The sequence below is a fragment of the Pristis pectinata genome, chromosome 1 (assembly GCF_009764475.1).
Source record: "Pristis pectinata isolate sPriPec2 chromosome 1, sPriPec2.1.pri, whole genome shotgun sequence".
NCBI lineage: Eukaryota > Metazoa > Chordata > Chondrichthyes > Rhinopristiformes > Pristidae > Pristis > Pristis pectinata.
The window spans coordinates 66,333,854-66,356,002 of NC_067405.1; the positions used below are offsets into that span (position 1 = coordinate 66,333,854).

Consider the following 22,149-nt stretch of genomic DNA (forward strand, 5'->3'; position numbering starts at 1 on the left):
TTTAGGTTCTGAACTGGCTCGCCCATAGAGGACAGAGAGAAGGGGTGGAAGGCTGTTATTCTGGCCGGAGGTCCATGATGAGTGATGTTCTGCAAGGATCAATGCTGGCACCTCTGTTGTCTGTGATATATATCAATGATTTGGATGAAAATGTAGATGGGTGGATTAGCAAGATTGCGGATGACACCAAAATTGGTGGAGTTGTGGGCAGTGTGAAGGACCATCAAGGAGTACACTGGGATGTAGATCAGTTACAGATATGGGCAGAGAAGTGGCAGATGGAGTTTAATCCGGGCAAGTGTGAGGTGTTGCACTTTGGGAGGTCAAATGAAAGGAGAAAGTGTACAGTTAATAGTAGGCCCCTTAATAGCATTGAGACACAGAAGGATTTTGGGCTCCAGGTCCATAATGCACTGAAAGTGGCTACGCAAGTGGATAAGGTGGTAAAGAATGCGTATGCATGCTTGCCTTCATTGGTAGGGGTGTTGACTATAAGAGTAAGAAAGTCATGCTGCAGCTATAGAAAACTTTAGTCAGACAGGACTTGGAGTATTGTGTGCAGTTCTGGTCGCCCCATTATAGGAAGGGCGTGGAAACTATGGAAAGGGTGCAGGAGGTTTACCAGGATGCTGCCTGGATTAAAGGGTATGAGCTCTAAGGACAGGTTGAACAAACTTGGGTTGTTCTCCCTGGAGCGCTGGAGGCTGAGGGGAGACCTGATGGAGATTTTTAAAATTACAAGAGGCATAGATAGGGTAGACAGTCAGAATCTTTTCCCCAGGGTAGAAATGTCAAACAACAGAGGACATGCTTTTAAGATTGGGGGGAGGGGGGGCAGTTTAAAGGCGACGTGAGGGGCAAGTTTTTTACGTAGAGAGTGGTAGTTGCCTGGAATGGGTTACCAGGGGTAGTAGTGGAATCAGGCAGTTCGGTGGAGTTTAAGAAGCTTTTAGATAGACACATGAATATGAAGGGAATGGAGGGATATGGATGATACACAGGAGGAGGACATTTAGTATAAGTTGGCATCAAGATCGGTACAACATTGTGGGCTGTATGGCCTGTCCAGTGTTGTACTGCCTGATGTTCTAAATTACATAAATTTAAATTAACATAAATTATACATAACTTATATGACAAAGTAAACAAAAATAAAAGCTTGTGGTAAGGCTGGAGATGTCAGGACTTAAAGATAATAAGGAGTCAAGAATTCTTCCTGCTCTTGGACAGGCTCAAAACTGCAGTGGTGGTCAATACATCTGCCAAGATTCAGTTGGTAACACTCTGACCTCTGAATCAGAAGGTTGTGGGTTCAAATCCCATATCTGAGTCTTGAGTTTAGGAATCTAGACTGATCCCCCAGTGTTAAAGACGTGGTCTTCCGGATGGGATGCTGGAGCTGATGATCACATAGCAATTTCTGAGGGCAGGCAAGGGAGTTCTCCCTGGTGTCACGGACAATACTTAACATAGTTAGTTTCTACTTTTCCTTCATTACAATGTGACTAGACTTCAAAAGTATTCCATTGTCTATTGGGCACTATAGGAAGTATTGGCGTATACTATATAAGTTCAAATTATTTCATTATTATGGTCTAGGAAATGTTTTCTTTAAATAATCAGCAGTGAGTTACAACAAAGGCCTTTGATAGTGTTTACCATTTATAGTTCATTAAAAAGCTGATGACAAATCAAAGGATGTAAAACTGGGTCAAGATCAAAAATAAGTCAGAGTCATAGGGTCACAGAGAGATACAGCACAGAAACAGGCCCTTTGGCCCACCAAGTTCCAGCGGACCCCAAAGCAACCATTTTGACACTGATTCTATTTTATTCTCCCCATATTCCCATCATTACCCAGGATGTTGCTTTAAACCGGTGGGAGAGGAATGTTGTATCTGTGCAGGTTAAAGGAATGGAATCAACAGCTTCTGTTAGGTGGTGCCTTTAATGCAGCAAAAACTTCCCAAGGTACTTCACAGGACATTATAAAAAAAATTGATAAAGCTTCTAAAAGCCTTTATTTTGGGCTTGTGTAGGATGCAGTTCTGAGTTCTTATATTCTTTTTGCAGAAGTATTATAAGGTGCTCCCGTACCTTCTTTACCTCAGAGACAAGTTTGAAAACATATAGAAAAGTATTCAAAAAACTCACTTCACTGGTCTTTGTACCATATTAAATCAACTCAGTGAAATAGTTGAATGTAACTCCATGCGCACAGAGAAACATCCACCAATAGGCCATTCAACTGCAGTACTGAGGAAATGCAGTATTGCTAAATGTGTCTTTTCTCCATGAAATGTTAAAATGGGACCCCATCAGCTCTCTTAAGTGGGTATACAAAACCTCATTGGTATTGGTATTGGTTTATTATGGTCACTTGTACCAAGGTACAGTGAAAAACATGTCCTGCGTACTGTTCGTACAGATCAATTCATTACACAGTGCATTGAGGTAGGACAGGGTAAAAACAATAGCAGAATACAGAGTAAAGTGTCACAGCTACTGAGATGCAGTGCAGGCAGACAGTAAGGTGCAAGTTCATAACAAGGTAGATTGTGAGGTCAAGAGTCCATCTCATCATATAAGGGAACCATTCAATAGTCTTATACAGTGGGATAAAAGCTGTCCTTGACCCTGGTGGTATGTGCCCTCAGGCTCCTTATTCTTGTGCCTGATGGGAGAGGAGAGAAGAGAGAATGACCCAGGTGGGTGGGGTCTTGGTGGCTGGCTGCTTCACCAAGGCGGCGAGAGGTATAAACAGAATCCATGGAGGGGACGCTGGTTTCCGTGATGCACTGGGCTGTGTCCACAACTCTCTGCCGTTTCTTGCGGTCCTGGGCAGAGCAGTTGCCATACCAAGCCGTGATGCATCCAGATAGGATGCTTTCTATGGTGCATCCATAGAACCATAGAACCATACAGCACAACCATGTGCCGTCCATCAAACCACCCTCACACTATCTAAACCTTTCCTCCCGCATATCCCTCTATCTCACATTCCTCCATGTGCCTATCCAACAAACTCTTGAACCTGTCCAATGTATCTGCCTCCACCACCACCCCAGGCAGTGCATTCCATGCACCAACCACTCTCTGGGTGAAAAACCTCCCCCTGACATCTCCCCTGAACCTCCCACCCATAACCTTAAAGCCATGCCCTCTCGTCTTGAGCATTGGCGCCCTGGGAAGGAGGCACTGGCTGTCTACTCTATCTATTCCTCTCAATATTTTATACACCTCTATCATGTCTCCCCTCATCCTCCTCCTTTCCAGTGAATAAAGCCCTAGCACCTTAAGCCTCTCCTCATATTCCATACGCTCTAATCCAGGCAGTATCCTGGTAAATCTCCTCTGCACCCTCTCCAACGCCTCCACATCCTTCCTATAATGCGGCGACCAAAACTGAACACAGTACTCTAAGTGTGGTCTAACTAGAGTTTTGTAAAGATGCATCGATAAAAGTTGGTGAGTGTCAAAGGGGACATGCCAAATTTCTTCAGCCTCCTGAGGAAGTAGAGATGCTGGTGAGCTTTCTTGGTTGTGGCATCTACGTGGTTGGACCAGGACAGGCTATTGTTGATGTTTACTCCAAGGAATTTGAAGCTCTCAACCTGAAGTCAATGACCAACTCTTTTGTTTTGCTGACAGTAAGGGAAAGGTTGTTGTCACGACACCATGGCACTAAGTTCTCTATCTCCTTCTTGTACTCCAACTCATCGTTATTTGAGATACGGCTCACGATGATGGTATCATCTGCAAATTTGTAGCATGGAGTTAGAGCAGAATCTGGCCACACAGTCATGAGTATATAGGGAGTAGAATAGAGGGCTGAAGACGCAGCCTTGGGGGCACCAGTGTTGAGAATAATCATGCCAGAGGTGTTGCTGCCTATCCTCACTGATTGCGGTCTGTTGGTCAGAAAGTCAAGAATCCAGTTACAAAGGGAGGTGTTGAGTCCCAGGTCTCGGAGTTTGCTGATGAGTTTGTTTGGAATTATAGTATTGAAGGTGGAGCTGTAGTCAATGAACAATAGTCTAATGTAGGTGTCTTTGATGTCCAGATGCTCCAGAGATGAGTGTAGGACCAGGGAGATGGTGTCCACTGTAGACTTGTTTTGGTGGTAGGCGAATTGCAGTGGGTTGAGGTTTTCTGGAATGCTGGAGTTAATGCATGCCATGACCAGCCTCTCGAAGCACTTCATGATGGTGGATGTCAGAGCTACCAGGCGGTAGCCATTATGGCAGGTTACCTTGTTTTTCTCAGGTACCAGGATGATAGTGATCTTCTTAAAGCAGGTGGAAACTCAGATTGAAGCAGGGAGAGGTTAAATATGTCTGCAAATACTCCCACCAGCTGATCAGCACAATATACGAGCACACGGTCAGGGACACCATCCAGGCCAAATGCTTTCCTCGGGTTTACTCTCCGGAAGTCTGATCTTACGTCCTCGACGGTGACCATGGGTTCAGTTGCATTGGAGGCTGTCAGGGTAAGTGGTGACAATCCACTTCCCTTGTGTCCAAAACATGTATGGAATGCGTTAAACTCATCAGGAAGGGATGCTCTGTTGTTGACTATGCAGCCCGACTTCATTTTGTAGCCAATTATAGCATGTAAGCCCTGCCACAACTGACAGCTGGTCTGGGACTCTATTTTGAACCAGTATTGTCTCTTGGCATTCCTGATAGCTTTATGGCACCATTTTGAAGAGTGAAGAGTCTTGATCAATCCTCATCCCGCGAGGCTATTACAGCGCCAGCGATCGGGGTTCGATTCCCGTCGCTGTCTGTAAGGAGTTTGTACGTTCTCCCGTGTCTGCGTGGGTTTCCTCCAGGTGCTCCGGTTTCCTCCCACATTGCAAAGACGTACGGGTAGGTTAATTTGGGGTTTAAAACGGGCGGCGCGGACTCCTTGGGCTGGAAGGGCCTGTTACCACACTGTAAATAAAATTTTTTAAAAAATTTATTTAAATTTATATCATTTATCTGGTCATTATCATGCAGGTATTTGTGGGAACTCTGTGCATAACATTCTGCCATGTCACTTACACTAAAATAGTGACTGCATATCAAAAGTAAGGGGAATACTGCTTAGGACATCCTGATAGCATTGTATAAATGCACACTTGTCCGCATGTAGATCAAAAGATATTGTCCATGTTAAACCGAGAAAGAGTTCCCCTTTCTCCACTCCCTGTGCCTGAACATATTGTGTTTTTGCATGTTTCTTGATGTTGGACGAATCAGGGTTTCATTAAGTCATTACCACCTCCCTGTGTGTATCCTGTTGACACAGAGGCTATTATTCAGTTTATTAGCTGTTACCCCCTGTTGTGTATGCCTCTGATGGCTTATCTCTTCCAATCTTTATTGCAAAAGCAAGATATTCTTTATCTGCACTAGCAATTGAAATTCCTTTTAGACAGTCTCCCCCATCCCCTGCTGTGATAAAAGCCTGTCTTTATTCACAGTGCAAGCATCTTTCTCTCAAGCATATCTTTAACCAGCTTCCACATCTATAGAATTTGATATAATGCCAATTAACGTATTCTATCTAATTATCTGGACCTGCCTCCCTTTGCACATTAGAATTGAAGTGTCCTCCTGGTTGAGGAAGCTGCTATCCAACGGATTGGTCCTCATGTACAGCACCCAACAGAGTGGTTCAGGGTGACACAGCTAGAAAAGCTGCTGCCTCAGAGCTCCATCGACCTGGGTTCAATCATGACCATTGACACTGTCTGTGTGGAGTTTACATGTTCTCCCTGTGACTACCTCTGAGTACTCCGGTTTCCTCCCACAACCCAAAGATGTGCAGGTTTGCAGGTACATTGGCCCTAAAATGTAGGTGTGTGGTAGAAACAGAGGGCAGTTGATGGGAGTACGAGGAGAATAAAATGGGTTAGGGTAACATTAATGTAAAAATTGGGGCTCGATGGTTGGCATAGGCTCAATGGGCCGTAGGGCCTGTTTCTGTGCTATATCTCTCTGTGGTTCTACAACTGAAGCACACCTACTGCAGCTTCATACTGTTACAACTTCTTCCGTATTTCACCAATTGATATTTCCTGGGTTCACACTGGATAACATCAGCTGATATTGCCATACCTAAAGCCCCACATCACATCACTGGGATGGTCACCAAGCTACCGACATGATCAGGTAAGGTCATTCTTCTCTGTACAGCTGCTTTGGGAACCAAGAAACCTGGTCAATCTGGAGCAGTCCCTCAACTGTGTTACCAGTATCTTGTTCCATCAAACACTTCCAGGTTGGAGAAAGTCCAATCACCTGCAAAGAACTGCTAATTTCTTCTTTGTTCAATAACCTGTGTTTATGCCAATTTTGGAGGAGAACTCCCTGCGACACTAAAGCAAATTTTCCATTATAGCATGTGTCCTTACAGAATATCTGATTGGGATCTTCATTTGTGCTACATGTAAAACACTTTGAAGCTGTAGGCTTCAGGTCACTTGAGCAAGAATTCAAAGCATCAAATGCCATTATATCTTGTATACCACCCTTAGAGAATGAATTTATCCATCTGTGTGACTCGCATTCAAATCCTGAAGATGAGGAATAGTCAATTCAGCAGACACACAATCCTAACACTATTATACACTATATCACACATACTTGCACACACACACACAAACACACCACACACAAGATAAACACTCAAATATGCAAAAACCTATGTGTTTTTAAGTGGAGTCTGTATGGTACGTGTGTGCTGTGTGCACCAGATGCATACAGCACACACATACCACACAGACTCCACTTAAATACACATATAGCAAACTACCACATACACGACACACATTCATATACACACACTAAACACACATACATGCACAAATTCACATGTACAAACATATGCACACACACACACACACACGTACATAAGCGCGCAGACATCTTAATTCTAGAGACATTTTCCTAGAATTCTGTCACATTGCTTCAGTTAGTTAGCAATGTACAGAAGCACACATGTGAAGGAGCCAGTATTGCGCTGCACAGGAGACCAAAGCTACTCTGCTATGTTTCTGAACACCTCCTGTGCCAGCACTGAGTCTGAATTAGGTCAGATTCTGGTGCAGATGGAGCTGCAGATTTCAGGCAGCATATGATGATTCCATACACCTCAGCAGGAGTCAAAGCCCAGAATATCCTCCCACGCAGTGTAATGGTTGCTTCAAGCAAGAGAGTATGAGTTATATAACACTTCTTTCAGTATTGTGTGCTGTTAAGAAAATCATTGGGAAATGTCAAATAGTGAAGCATGCTGCAAATGAGTTTTCTGAACTCCAAATGCCCTGAAGGGTGAACTGGGTTGAGTAAAATGAAATCCCTGCATTGTATTGTATTGATATTGTGAACACATCCACAGATGTCGAGATGGCAATACGCGTCAGCCTGCACACAATTACTGGTTTGCAGAACAGAGGCTTGGACCCTAACTCAAATGGGTGGGTTATCACCCCACTGGCATAGCTTCCATACCAGTGAGTACAGAGTCTGGCCACAGGCCCTGCACTGGCAAAATACTATCACCACGTTCTTCCCCTTTGTCCCCTTCCTTTCTCAATGACAGGGAGAGGCCTGTGGGTGTCCGAATATATTTTAAATGGTGCCTCTCCATGGCTTTGTTCTATTAACTGCAGGAGATGGTGGGCCAACCTCAGCTCTATGGAAAATGATTCAGTCAAGCTCCCATCACTGATTGTAACTTGTGTGTTCAGACCACTACGTGCTGTGAGCCCTGACCCAAGTAGCCTGGATCTCGCCGTCAATTGGGTGCCAAGACGTGGTTCCATGACCCCGCCGCATTTTATTTTCTCTCACCTCCATGGCCACCTTTTCCTTCAGTGTACTGTGACTGCCATGGGGAGAGTCCTTCAAACACTAACTTGCTTCCCAGTGAGCAGTGTGGCAATGAAACAGTAGCCAAGAGCTCAGTTTTCCTTCCTATGTTTCAAATGACTTGCACAGGGCACAATTTTACTGAAGACTCATTGTGAACTGGGAGGACGATAGTAACAGACTTTATGGAGATAAAGGAAGGCTAGGAGAATGGACGGATGGTAGCAGATGAAATAAAGGAAAATGAGAAATGGGAATTGTTACATTTTGGAAGGATGAATGAAAAGGGGTGATATAAGCTACAGGGTCAATCCTAAAGGGAGACCCATGTGCATAGTTTGTTGAAACTGGCAGGGCAGATGGAGAAAGTGGTGATAAAAGATTTTTAATACATCTTTATCAGTCACATGTATATCGAAACACAGTGAAATACATCTTTTTTTTGCGTTGAGTGTTCTGGGGGCATCCCGCAAGAGGAAACCGGAGCACCTGGAGGAAACCCATGCAGACACGGGGAGAACGTACAAACTCCTTACAGACAGCGGCAGGAATTGAACTCAGGTCGCTGGCGCTGTAATAGTGTTACACTAACCGCTACACTACTGTGCCAAGCAAATGGGATCCAGGACTTTATGAATAATAAATAGAGGCATGGAGTATAAGAGCAAGGAAGTCATGGAGAACCTTCATAAGGTACTGGTTCAGCCACAATCGGAGTGTTGTGTCAACTCTGACCACCCCATCTTCCAGAAACTTGTGAAGGCTTTGGGGAAGTGATTTACCAAAATGATTCCCGGGAGGAGGAACTTTAGATGTATGGGTAGACAAGAGGAGCTGGGGCTGCTCTCCTTGGAATAAGGTTGCAAGGAGATCTGATGGAGGGATTTAAAATAATGAAGGATGTCGATAACTGTTCTCTTTAATGGAGGGCTTAAAAACAAGGGGACATGGAATGAAGGTGATAAGCAAAAGAACTAAATGCAACATAAACTAATGTTTTGTTGGGGTCTGAATGCACCCCCAAGGGAAATAGTGGAGGAAGATCCAATTGTAGTGTTCAAAAAGGAGCTGAGTACATATGTGAAAGGAAATAGGGAGAAATAGAACGAGACAGATTGTAACCGTTCTGTATTCCATAAACCAATTTAGCCATCAATATAAACTTGTCCTGCTACCTTCAGGGATCAGAGGACATATCCTCCAAAGGTCCCTGTGTTCCCCAACACTCTGCAGTGCCTTACAATTTATTGTGGATTCCCTTCTCACACTTCTCTTGACTGAACTTCATTTTCTGCTTTCCTGCCTGTCTAAGTCCATTGGTAACTTCCTCATTATCAACCATTCTGCATTTAAGGTTGCTGCATACCATGAAAAACAAACCTTTCTCTCTATCTAGGGTGAAGTTAAACCAGAAGTCCCACTGTGCAAAAATTAGTGAATAAATGGTTAATGTGCCTGTTGAGAATCTATTTTCCTGCTCCTGTAATGGAAGCATTAACATTTAAAATAAGCAGGCCAAGAGAAGATAAAGGAATTGCTCACAGGCATGTTAAGCATTTATTCACTAATTGTCGCACAGTGTACTTCCAAGGCTATAGAATATTTGTCCTTTAGACTGGTAAATTAAGCATTTCTTTTCTGTAAAACAATAGCTGATTGAGTTTGGCCTGACGACCAATGCCCTGGCCAACAGCCACGTCTTTAAGGTTTGTAACACAGTTGGATAGGCAGTTACATGGCTGGAAGTGTGTCATGGTTAATGTTAGACTGGGGCACAATAATTATTTCTATTTTTTTTTCTTAATTGCCTACACCTGGAGTCTATTAATGTGTGAAAGCTCAAGTGTTAAGCCTGGTTATTAATGGTGCATGTGAACACAAAGGCACCTTTCCTCAATTTGAGCAGTTAAATAGTTAGCACCAGGGGTTGTGGGGACGAGGGAATTTTCACATAGGTTCCCTGCTTCATGTGTGTAGAACTGAGAGCTCACACAAATCCACATAGTTGCTGCATTTAGGCTGAACTGGGTACTTTCATGTGCCATACAACCAAGTAGTTGAAAGATTTTCTGGAAATATGATCTCGGCCATGGAGAGACCCTATCCAATCCTACCCATCATCATCAATCAGTTATGTTCAATACGTCTAAGTGGCAGTCTTTAAGCAGGTTTCTCAGCAAGTAACTTTATTGACTTTCTAACAAAATCCTCTGCTTCACGTCGTCTTTAGGAAATGATCCAAAAAGTGCAGTTAAGGTATAGGACAGCGAAATATGCTCTTAAATCGAGACTGACTAAGGGAGTGCAGCATTAACCAAGGTTCTACCTACTCTCTCAGGAGGATGCAGGAGTTCTCACTCATTTCCTGACCAACATATATCCCTCAATTATGAAGAAACATTATATAAATGCAAATATTTCTCTTTTTTTCAGTGTAGCTTGACTTCATCAGGGAACAATCAAGCGATTATATCCAATTACAATAATGTTATTTTTGAAATCACGTTTATCTCCAGGGATTGGTCCCAAGGACCACTTTGAAGCAAATGAAGAACATGTGGAGAATGAATTCTTACTTAACACTTGAGAAGCTAAGTGCCCTGGATTATTTAGGGAAATGGTGGTACTTCCACACTCAACCATAGGCACTTCCCCACAAGAGTGCCAGCAAATTCAGGATTCCTGCATGTGCATGCGTGCACATAGAAGTCCCAAATGTCCTGCCAGCTGTCTCTCAGGGAACAAATATCCGTGCTCTGGTGACAGTGTATGGAGTTGCAACAATTTCCCAGCACCTGTGTTTGGGAATCCACCTGAAAGACCTGCAACTAGATAGACCATGACAAAAACATCTCTGAACTTAATGGAGAGGATTGGTTACAGGGAGAAAGGTGTTTTTTTTGTCATTTTACATTTATATTAATATTTTAATTTACTTTAAATGCTTTTAAGAGTTTTAGGTATTTTAACACATATTTGTGTTTTGGTTTTTAACTTCTTAAAACATGTTTATTTTAAATCTCTTTGATAATCAGAATATTTTTAATAGTATTGGAATGCATTTGAAAGTTTCCAAATGGCAGAAACATTCAAGGCTCTTTTGAGAGCTGCTTAAGCAGGGGCATGCTTAGCTATGTTTTTTGTCACAGCACTTTTGTAGGCAAGGCCTAACTTACACCCACCCTGCTCTTCATGAGTCTAATTACCATGGGGAAATTATCAAGACTATCCTGAAGAACATATTATACAGTTGAAAGTTGGTCAGTAATCGACCTAATGTCATAATTGGACAGAGGAGAGGTTGAGGAAGTGCATAGAGGAAGCCCCATGAATAAATTGGTAAATTGGTTTATTGTTGTCACGTGCATCAAGGTACAGTGGAAAAACTTGTTTTGCATGCCGTCCATGCAGATCATTTCATTACAACAGTACATTGAGGTAGTACAAAGAAAAACAATAACAGAATGCAGAATAAAGTGTTACAGATACAGAGACAGAGCAGTGCAGGTAGACATTAAGGTGCAAGGACATAACAAGGTAGATTGTGAGGTTAAGAGTCCATCTCATCATACCAGGGGGCCATTCAATTGCCTTACAACAGTGGGATAGAAGCTGTCCTTGAGCCTGGTGGTACTGCTTATCTTAACTTCAGAAACACTTTAGGTGAGCACTGTGGCAAATAAAAAGTTGATTTATAAAGAAGCACAGAAATAGTGGCATTTGTTTTTAAGTAGATGAAGCAACTGAAATGACACATGAGGCACCCCAGTGTTTAGGACTGGCACTGATGTCATCCCTGTTGCCTATCCATGGATTTGGAAGCAGGGAAAGTGATATCACTGCTTAGATTTTATCACTTCAGTAAGCAACCGGTCACACGGACCTAGAAAAACTGAGAAGTGGGGCAGAGAAATAGAAAATGAAATTCTTTATTCATCTATAAGACAAGGGGGAAGAGCACTGGCATCAGCCTGACAGTGTGGAAACTTGCCCAGTTATGTCCTGTTCACAAAAAGTAGGATAAATTCAATCCAGCTACTCTAAATCATCAGCACAGTGATGGCAGGTGTCATCAACAGTCTTATCAGGCAGCACTTACCCTCTAATCTTCTTAGACTTCAAGATCCTTCAGGACAGAGGATGATTTTCTCCCACTACAGCTTCATAAGTTCAGAGGTGGCTAATGTAGGGACCGCAGACCCTTCCACAGATAGGGCAGGGGTTAGCTGATGGGTTGGGTAGCTTGTGAGGCCGTACGGTCCACCCGCCCCTTACACGAGGCTTCTATGTGTTCCTGATGTGTGGACTCGAGGTTCCCAAAGCCATCCTTAATGCTTCTTCTCAACTTTGAGTGGTCATGGGCCAGAGGTTCACAGGAGTTAGTGGAGATGGTGCACTTCTTCAAGGAAACCTTAAGCACAACCTTGAATCTTTTCCTCTCACCACCTGGTAATCTCCCATCATAGAGCTCAGAGATGAGTGTGTGTTTCAGGAGCCTGGCGCTGGATATGTGAACAACATGGGCAGCCTAACACAGCTGACTGAGTGTGGCTAGGGCCTCAGAGCTTGGCTTGGCCTGGGAGAGGACTTTGACATTGGTTCGCTCATCCTCCCAGTGAATTTGGAGGATTTTGCAAAGGTGACGTTAGTGGTATCTCTCCAATGCCTTCAGATGCTTGCTGTAGGTAGTCCGGGTCTCAGAAGCATGGAGGAGGGCAAAGAACCCAGTAGACCATGAGCTTTGTGCCAGGTTTGAGGTTTTGACCTTCAAAGACCTTTCTCCTCCGTCGTTCAAAGCTTTGTTGGCACACTGGAGGTTGTGGTGGTTTTCGTCATGCTGAGAGTGGCTCTTGAAATATAAGAAGTGGTCCATGCTTTCCATGATTTTATTGTGAACACTTAGCAGTGTGGAGCAAGGCAGGCAGGTTAGTAGAGGCCCCTAGTCTTGCGAACGTTGAGTATAATGCAAATCTTCTCATACACTTCGGTGAACCAGTAGATGATGCCTAGGAGCTCAGCCTCTAGCACAGGATGCAGGAGGCTGGAAAGTACTTCTCCAAAAGGCTGTGAAAGCTGGGGTGACTGTAGTGTTCAAGACCATAATCAGCAGGCATCTACTAAATAAAGGCATCAGGGGATAGAGATCAAGGGCTGGGAAATGGTGTTGTGGTCCAGGTCATTGGTGCTCTGACTGAGTGACGGAATAGGACCGAGGTCTTTCTAATTGATGAGAGTTTGCAGAGCTCTGGGATGCAGAGTGATCAGCATGTCCCAGCATGCCACCATTGGTGGTATCTACATGAGGCGCTGCCTCAGGAAGGCAACATCCATCATCAAAGATCCCCACCATCCGGGCCATGCCATCTTCTCACAGTTACCATCGGGCAGGAGGTAGGGAGTCTTATGGGGTCCGAGTCCATAGGACGCTCAAAGCGGCTGCGCAGGTTGACTCTGTGGTTAAGAAGGCATATGGTGTATTGTCCTTCATCAATCAGGGAATTGAATTTAGGAGTCGAGAGGTATTGTTGCAGCTATATAGGTCCCTGGTCAGACTTGGAGTATTGTGCTCAGTTCTGGTCAGCTCACTACAGGAAAGATGTGGGAAGCCATAGAGGAGGGTACAGAGGAGATTTACAAGGATGCTGCCTGGAATGCAGAGCGTGCCTTATGAAAGCAGGCTGAGGGAACTCGGCCTTTTCTCCCTGGAGAGACAGAGGATGAGGGGGGACCTGATGGAGGTGTATAAGATGATGAGAGGTATTGATCAGGTAGATAGTCAGAGGCTTTTCCCCAGGGCTGAAATGGTGACAAGAGGACATAGGTTTAAGGTGCTGGGGAGTAGATATAGAGGAGATGTCAGAGGTAAGTTTTTTACTCAGAGAATGGTGAGTACGTGGAATGGGCTGCCAGAAACGGTGGTGGAGGCGGATACAATAGGGTCTTTCAAGAGACTGTTAGATAGGTACATGGAGCTGAGTAAAATAGAGGGCTATGGGTAAGCCTAGTATTTCTAGGGTAGGGACATGTTCGGCACAGCTTTGTGGGCCGAAGGGCCTGAATTGTGCTGTAGTTTTTTCTATGTTAAGTCCCACACCACCAGGTTCAAGAACAGCTACTTCCCTTCAACCATTCAGTTCTTGAACGTACCGGCACAATCCTAACTACTACAGCTGAGCGACACCATGACCACGTTGATCACTTTGCACTAAAATGGACTTGGTCTTTTTTTGTTCTAATTGTGTTCCTTCTTGTAAAAATAGTGTATAATTTATGTTCAATTCCTATTTTTCTTGTGAATGCTGCTTATATAATGGTATGTGTCTGTGATGTTGGTGCAAATAAGTTTTTCATTGCACCTGTGCATACATGTACTTGCGCATATGACAATAAACTTGAATTTGACTTTAACTTTGAAGGCTAGTATGCAGGTACAGTGAGAAATTACAGGCAGAGAATCATAGAGCTGTACAGCACAGAAACAGGCCCTTTGGCCCAATTCATCTGTGCTGACCAAGTTGCCTTACTGAGCTGGTCCCTTTTGCCTGCAGTTGGCCCATTCCTCTCGAAATCTTTCCTATCCATGTAACTGTCCAAATGCCTTTTTAGATGCCATACCTGCCTCTAGCACTTCCTCTGGCAGTTCCATATTCTCACTGCCTTCTGTGTGGAAAAAGTTGTTCCTCAGGTCCCTTTTAAATCTTTCCCCTCATTTTAAAACTATGCCCTCTAGTTTTGGACCCCCCTACCTGGGGGAAAAAAACTTTGTTCATCTTATCTATGCCCCTCATGATTTTATAAACCTCTATAAGGTCACCCCTCAGCCTCCTACGCTCCAGGGAAAAAAGCCTCAGCCTATCCAGACTCTCCCTTTAACACAAGCCCTCCAGTCCCGGTAACATCGTGGTAAATCTTTTTTGCACCCTCTCCAGTTTAATAGCATCCAAAGGAAAGTTAACAGAATGTCATGAAAAACACTATGATGCTGGAGGAACTCAGCAGGCCAGGCAGCATCCGTGAAGAAAAGCAGATGGTCAACATTTTGGATCAGGACCCTTCTTCAGGACTGTTCTGAAGAAGGGTCCTGACCCAAAACGTTGACCACCTGCTTTTCTCCATGGATGCTGCCTGGCCTGCTGAGTTCCTCCAGCATCTTCCTGTTTTTCATCTAGATTCCAGCATCTGCAGTCCTTTGTTTCTCTAACAGAATGTCATTGCTTATTGAGAGGGGAATTGAATACAATAGTATGGAGGTTATGCTTCAATTATATATGACATTGGTGAGACCACATCTGGAGCACTTTGAACAGTATTGGTCTCCTTATTTAAGGAAGGATCTTAGGGCATTGGAAGCAGTTCAGAGAAGGTTTACTCGGCTGAGACCAGGAAAGGATGAGTTGTCTTATGAGGAAAGGTTGGTAGGCTGGACTTGTTTCCAGGTTAGAAGAGTGAGGGGGATTTTAGTGAAACAAAAGATGCTGAAAAGTTTTGACAGCATGGATATAGAGAGGATATTTCCTCTTGTGAGAGAATCTAGAACAAAGGTGGAGGTGAATTTTTTTTTCACTCGAAGGTGGTGAGTCTTTGGAACCCTCTTCCTCAAAGGGCCAAGAAAGCAGAGTTCTTGAACATTTTTAAGGCAGATGTAGATTGATTCTTGATGTATAGAAAGAGGGTGATCTCATTGTAACTGCCACTCCTCATTCCCAGGGGTAGGTGGGAATGAGGAGTTGTGGTTACAGTGAGATCAGCTACTAACATTAAATGGTGGCACAGGCTTGTGGGGCCAAATGGCCACCTTCTGCTCCTAATCCATTTGTTTGTAGGTATGTTTGTTCGATGTATGGCTTCCAAAGGCAAAGGCTAGAAATGGGTGCATTGAGCGGAAGGGTTAACTCCATACAGGCAAGAATATTGGGTGTTGTAAAAAGTAAAAACTGCTTGAACTGAGAATGTACGGAAAATTGTCACTTTGGCTGGGAGTCAAACAGTTGAATAGGTGGGGTTGTCCAGAGAACCGGTCTTCAACCCAGCACTCCCTTCCCACCCAGGCGAAGAGCCCATGGACGGAGGCCAGCAGCTGAGTGGCCATTTGCAACTTTGTGATGAAGCATCTCCAAGTGCTGGTGCCTCAGCGGTCCACTATGTAATGTGGCTACAGTGTCTTGTTATCATTGAGAGGCCAGTTGTGCAGAACTGGGTGCTGCCACAACATTGGCCGTGGGACATCAAACATTTGTTTGCCCTTGTGGTCATGCTGCTTGCTGACCACACCCTGTTGTATCTGGAGATTCGGACTTCTGATCATGCCCCCATCCACCCACCCCTGCCTCCCCCACCTCATCCAACCCACAACCTAATCCTGCTCCTGTGCCCAGCACCTACTCTCTATCTGCCTCCCTGCAGTGCCTGCCGACCACTCATCTCCACCTCCACCCAGCCCTCAACCTGCCCCATCCACCACCTTATAAGGCCTCACAGCCTCATAACAAGATGGTCACCTCTTCTGACATAAATTCAATGCAGATCCATGGATTTATTTATACACTTTCAGAAGCTTTTAATGTTTTTTTTGTCAGAGTATGACTCCTGGAGGATGGGGAGGGAGAATATGTCGGACAAAATAATTCTTTTTAGTTTATATCTTCTGCTTTCATTGCTACTAATAGCCAATTGTTTTTGTTTCTCAGTGTGCAGTTATCATATTAGTCGAGTTGCAATTAAACCTTAGAACCAGCGTTTGTAAAACAGGAGCTGACAAATAAAAATAGAGCACACAACAGCAACCTTGTCCAAGAGCCTAGCAGCCACATAGAATGAATTACTTATTTCTCTGTCCTCTCCCACTCAGTGTGAGGGATATCATGCAGCCTTCACACATATTAAATGTGCAACATCTGATGAACCAATATCTCCACAAGAACCATTTACTTTTTAATTTAATTTTCTGCAGTTCAGTTCGACCATCAGGCTCAAGTCAATTATTTTCATGGCTCTGTTGTGCAGCTGGAACTTCATTTCATTTTAATTAAACCTGCAAGATCTGACAAGCCTGTTGATACCAGCGGCAAAACTATTTATTTCATTTTCAACCACAGCGATCAATTTAATCAGAAAAAAAGTTGCACAGAGTAGGAGGGGTTTGAAAAATATCTGATATTTTCTGAACCTTTTGACCCAGTGAACTCCTGGGATAAATTGATCAGTTGAGGGGGAGGGGAAGGTGGGGGAGTGTGGTCAGTGCAGGAAACAAATTTGGGAGACTTATATTTAGTAGGACCAATCTGGGAGTTAGTCACACAGGGGAAATCATCAAATGATAGTTAGGTGTTGGTGAAAAGAATAGGGTAGGTATTGCAGGAGTGAAGTTAGGAGGCTCAGAACTCAATGAATGGGATATCATGAGCTAAATCTGAAACTTCAAGTATGCCCCATATAATGTCAGTGAGCTGTGATGGGAAACCAGTTGGAGTAAATCCAACACTGGATTATGCATGCAAAAAGTAAACTGTTGAAGGAACTCAGCGGGTCAAGCAGCATTTGTGGAGCCAAAGGGATGGTCGACGTTTCGGGTCGAGACCCTGCACTGGGTCTCAGGGAAGAGGAAAGACGGCTAGTATCTAGAAGTGCAGGGGAGGGCTGGGACAGGAGGATGGGTGGAACCAGATGAGGAAGGGAATGATGGGCAGATAGCGCTGGGTAGGGAAAGGGAGGTGATGGAAAAGGTGAACAAAAGGAGAGAAGACCTGGGTGAACTGGTGGGAGTGGGAAAGGAACCCAGAGGGAGTGGATTAAGTGAAAATGGAAAATTTTGAATTCTCCCAGCGTATTGTTTTCTGCTCCAGATTCCAGCATCTGCAGTCTCTTGTGTCTCCACTGGATTTTTAAACATATATGAGCAGATTAAACACAGTAACCATGTGAGTGCGCATTCTCACTGAATTCATGTCAACTTCTCCAAATGAAACAATGGTCTATTTCTCAAATCAAAGTGAAACAGTAACTTTTATGCACGGATATACTCTTACTCCACTTTCCAGAAAAATTTTGAACTGCAGAAGTATAAGAAAGCATAAATTCATATGTTTTAATTTAATTGCTCCACCATTATAAGCCAGGACCTTATGACAAACCTCACTCCTTCTTCTGCTCCCTGTCCGGAGAAGTGTGAGGTGGTACACTTTGGAAGGACAAACTCCAGGGCAGAGTACAAGGTAAATGGCAAGGTACTTGGCAGTGTAGAGGAGCAGAGGGATCTGGGGGTTCATATTCACAGTTCACTGAAAGTTGCCTCACAGGTGGATAGAGCAATTAAGAAGGCCTATGGGATGTTAGCTTTCGTAAATCGTGGGATTGAGTTTAAGAGCCGCGAAGTGATGATGCAGCTTTACAAAACTCTAGTTAGACCACACTTAGAGTACTGTGTTCAGTTCTGGTCGCTGCATTATAGGAAGGATGTGGAGGCGTTGGAGAGGTTGCAGAGGAGATTTACCAGGATGCTGCCTGGATTAGAGCGTATGGAATATGAGGAGAGGCTTAAGGTGCTAGGGCTTTATTCACTGGAAAGGAGGAGGATGAGAGGAGACACGATAGAGGTATATAAAATATTGAGAGGAATAGATAGAGTAGACAGTCAGTGCCTCCTTCCCAGGGCACCAATGCTCAAGACGAGACGTCATGGCTTTAAGGTTATGGGTGGGAGGTTCAGGAGAGATGTCAGGGGGAGGTTTTTCACCCAGAGAGTGGTTGGTGCATGTAATGCACTGCCTGGGGTGGTGGTGGAGGCAGATACATTGGACAGGTTCAAGAGTTTGTTGGATAGGCATATGGACGAATGTGAGATAGAGGGATATGCAGGAGGAAAGGGTTAGATAGTGTGAGGGTGGTTTGATGGACGGCACAACATGGTGGGCCAAAGGGCCTGTTTTGTGCTGTATGGTTCTATGGTTTATAATCCTCCTTAAAGCTCACCTGGTGGAGCCACATGGGGCTCAGCATCAATGTTTTCTCTTGATAATGCTCCAGCCAAAGGTTTTGGAGACTTTGTTACATTCAAGCAGCTATGGACGTAGTTGTTGTAGTTGAGATATTTTTCATCCATGTAGATGAACTGTGCAGTAATGTCACTGAAGGGAGGAGTATTCTCTGTGTTCTCCTGGGTCACCCAGATTGTCTTCTGCAGGAAACAATCTATTGTCTCTGTGGAAAGAAGAATGTCAGAAATTAAGTGTAGTAGGGACAAAATAATTTGTAAAAGACCAATTTATTTGCACTCCCAATTTAGTATACTAATTTATTATACCCTTCAATGCTCACAATGTTGTCTTCTCTACTTTGGGAAACCAAGTGCAGATTGGAACTTGGAATTGGTTTATTATTGTCATAGGTACCAAGATACAGTGCAAAGCTTTTGTTTGCGTGCCATCCAGACAGATCACTCCACACATAAGTACACTGAGGAAAACAGAATTCAGAATATAATGTTGCAGTTACAGAGAAAGTACAGTGCAGGTGGACAAATTAAGTTCAAGAGCCACGATGAGGTAGACTGGGAGATCAAGAGTTCACCTTTTAGCATATAAGAGGTTTGTTCAAGAGTCTGGTAACAGCAGGATGGAAGCTGTCCTTGAGTCTGGTGGTGCGTGTTCTCAGGCTTTTCTACCTTCTGCCCAATGGGAGAGGGGAGAAGAGAGAATGACCAGGGTAGGATGGGTCCTTGATTATTCTGGCTGCTTTCCCGAGGCAGCAGAAAGTATAGATGGAGTTAATAGAGGGGAGGCTGTTTTATGTGATGGACTAGGCTGTGTTCACAACCCTCTGTAATTTCTTGTGGTCTTGGGCAGAGCAGTTGCCATACCAAGCTGCAATACATCTGGATAGGATGCTTTCTGTGGTGCATCTGTAAAAATTGGTGAGAGCCATCAGGGACATGCTGAATTTCCTTGGCCTTCTGAGGAAGTAGAAGCATTTGTGTGATTTCTTGGCCATAGCATCCATGTGGCTGGACCAGGACAAATTGTTGGTGATATTTATGCCAAGGAACCTTTTTCAACCATCTCTACCTCAGCACCATTTAAACAGACTGGGGCGTGTACTCCACCTCATTTCCTGAAGTCAATGACCAGCTCCTTTGTCTTGCTGACATCGAGGGAGAGGATGTTGTCTTGATACCATGTAACTGGGTTCGCTATCTCCTTCCTGTACTCTGTCTTGCCATTGTTTGAGATCCGGCCCATTACGGTGGTGTCATCTGCGGACTTTTAGATGGAGTTAGTGCAGGATTTGACCACACAGTCGTGAGTGTGTAAGGAGTATAGCACGGGGCTGAGGACATAGCCTTGTGGGGCACCAGTGTTAGGATAGTCATGGCAGAAGCGTTGTTGCCTATCCTTACCGATTGTGATCTGCTGGTCAGGAAGTCATGGATCCAGTTGCAGAGGGGGGTGCTGAGCCCTAGGTCGAAGAGTTGGTGACTGCTTGAGGCGAAGCACATCATCTTCCGTCTGGTCACATTGTGGCCTGCAGGAATAAACTTTGAATTCAGCAATTTCATAAAATCGCTCACTCAAGTCTGGTTTCTCACATTTCCAGCGTCTACTTTCTCTCCGTTCCCCGGTGGTAATTACAGATTTCCTTCATCACCTCTCTCAGACACACCTTTTGTTATTTTCCAACTTTCACCACCCTCTTTCAGTCAGAACCACCGCCACTTGCTTCAATCTCTTCTTGTCTCCACCCTGTCACAAGCCTTTCTTTTTGTTCTCTTCACCTTCCCCCATTCTCCTCAACTTAAAACTTCTTTATTTCAAACTTTTCCAAGTACTGACGAAAGCTTATCAACCTGAATTATTACTTCTGTTTCCCTTTTCACAGGTGCTGCCTGACTGCAGAATACCTGACATTTTTAGTATCTACAGTCCTTTGCTTTATTTTTACACATGTCACAAGACTATTGGGTTATGTATCTTTTCTCCCATTCTTGCATTATGTACACATTTACTGCAAAATTCATCTATAAAACTCTTAAAGGAATCCTTTCATAGCACCTCCTAAACCTGTGACGTCTACCACCAAGAAGGACAAGGACAGAAGGCAAATGCAGGTCAAAGGCAGGTCCCCCTCCAAGACACTCACCATCCTGACTTGGAAATAAATCACCTTTTCTTTATTATCGCTGGGTCAAAATCCTGGAAGTCTCCATCTCAGTCTTGTGAGAGCACGTTCACTGGAAAGACTTGAGTGGTTCAAGGAGGATGAGAGCAGCAGGCACTTAGTTCACCACCGCATTCTCACATGCAGGTAAGACGGGCAACGACCGGTAACCCTGCCGATGATGACTGGATGTCATGAATTGATAAAAGAAATCAATTAATAATATAAATCGTTAACTGTGAAGTGCTTTTGGCTTCTTCTTCTTCTTTGGCAGTCCCTCAGGATTGAGAATAACTTACTTCCACTCTGGTTTTATGACTCCTGACATGGGTAATAAGGCCAAATTGGGAACCGTATACTCTTCCACAGATTGGGCTGATGGTGGTTGATGGGATGGGATGGGATGGGATGGGATGGGATGGGGTGGGGTGGGATGGGATGGGGTGGGGTGGGGTGGGGTGGGATGGGATGGGGTGGGGTGGGGTGGGGTGGGGTGGGATGGGGTGGGATGGGGTGGGATGGGTGAGTGGGTTTTTTGTGAGGTGGTCTGCTCCTTCCTCAGCTTCCACAGGGCTACTGTTTGCTCTGGATGAATGGCCATGAGAATTCAAATCGTAAACCTTTCCCCAATGCTCATGTAACATTTTGACTGTAATTGTACACAAATCACTTCATGTCTTAATTCCTCTCTTTCTCGTAAATCCTTCTATCCCCAAAATCCTCCAAGTCCATTGCCCTCTTCAAATTCAAGCCTCTTGCTCCAGCACCTAGTCTGTACCTTCAGCTGGCACTGCCGAAGGTCTGGAATTCCCTCCCTGTTCCTCCACACCTTAAAGACACCCTTTAGGACATCTCTTGACTAAGCTTCTTATCACTTGATTAAAACTTTCTCTCTGTAGTTTGGTGACACTCTTCACTTGATGGTATTCCTGTAGCAGATCTTGGGATATTTTATAATGTTAAAGGTGCCAAACAAATCCAAATTCTTGGTGTTGTTGAACATTATTTTTAGCAGCACAACGCTTTGAAGAAAGGAAAACAATTCTGATCAACAATAAAACAACTCAACATCAACCTATTGCATAGAAATCCATCTTCAGTCGGTAGTTCCAAATCCCCAATGTACTCTGTTGAA

At 44.1% G+C, this 22,149-nt stretch overlaps 1 long non-coding RNA gene across 1 annotated transcript in view; it reads right to left on the bottom strand.

The window, feature by feature from the left end:
* The window catches only part of LOC127576142 (uncharacterized), a 34,431-nt gene extending 14,051 nt beyond the window's left edge, over positions 1 to 20,380 (bottom strand). The window contains exons 1-2 of the long non-coding RNA XR_007957175.1: positions 20,257 to 20,380; positions 18,834 to 19,061 (exon numbers count right to left, since the gene is read on the bottom strand). This is a non-coding gene — a long non-coding RNA (uncharacterized LOC127576142). The remainder of the gene's footprint in view (positions 1 to 18,833; positions 19,062 to 20,256) is intronic.
* Between the last annotated feature and the right edge of the window lie 1,769 nt (positions 20,381 to 22,149).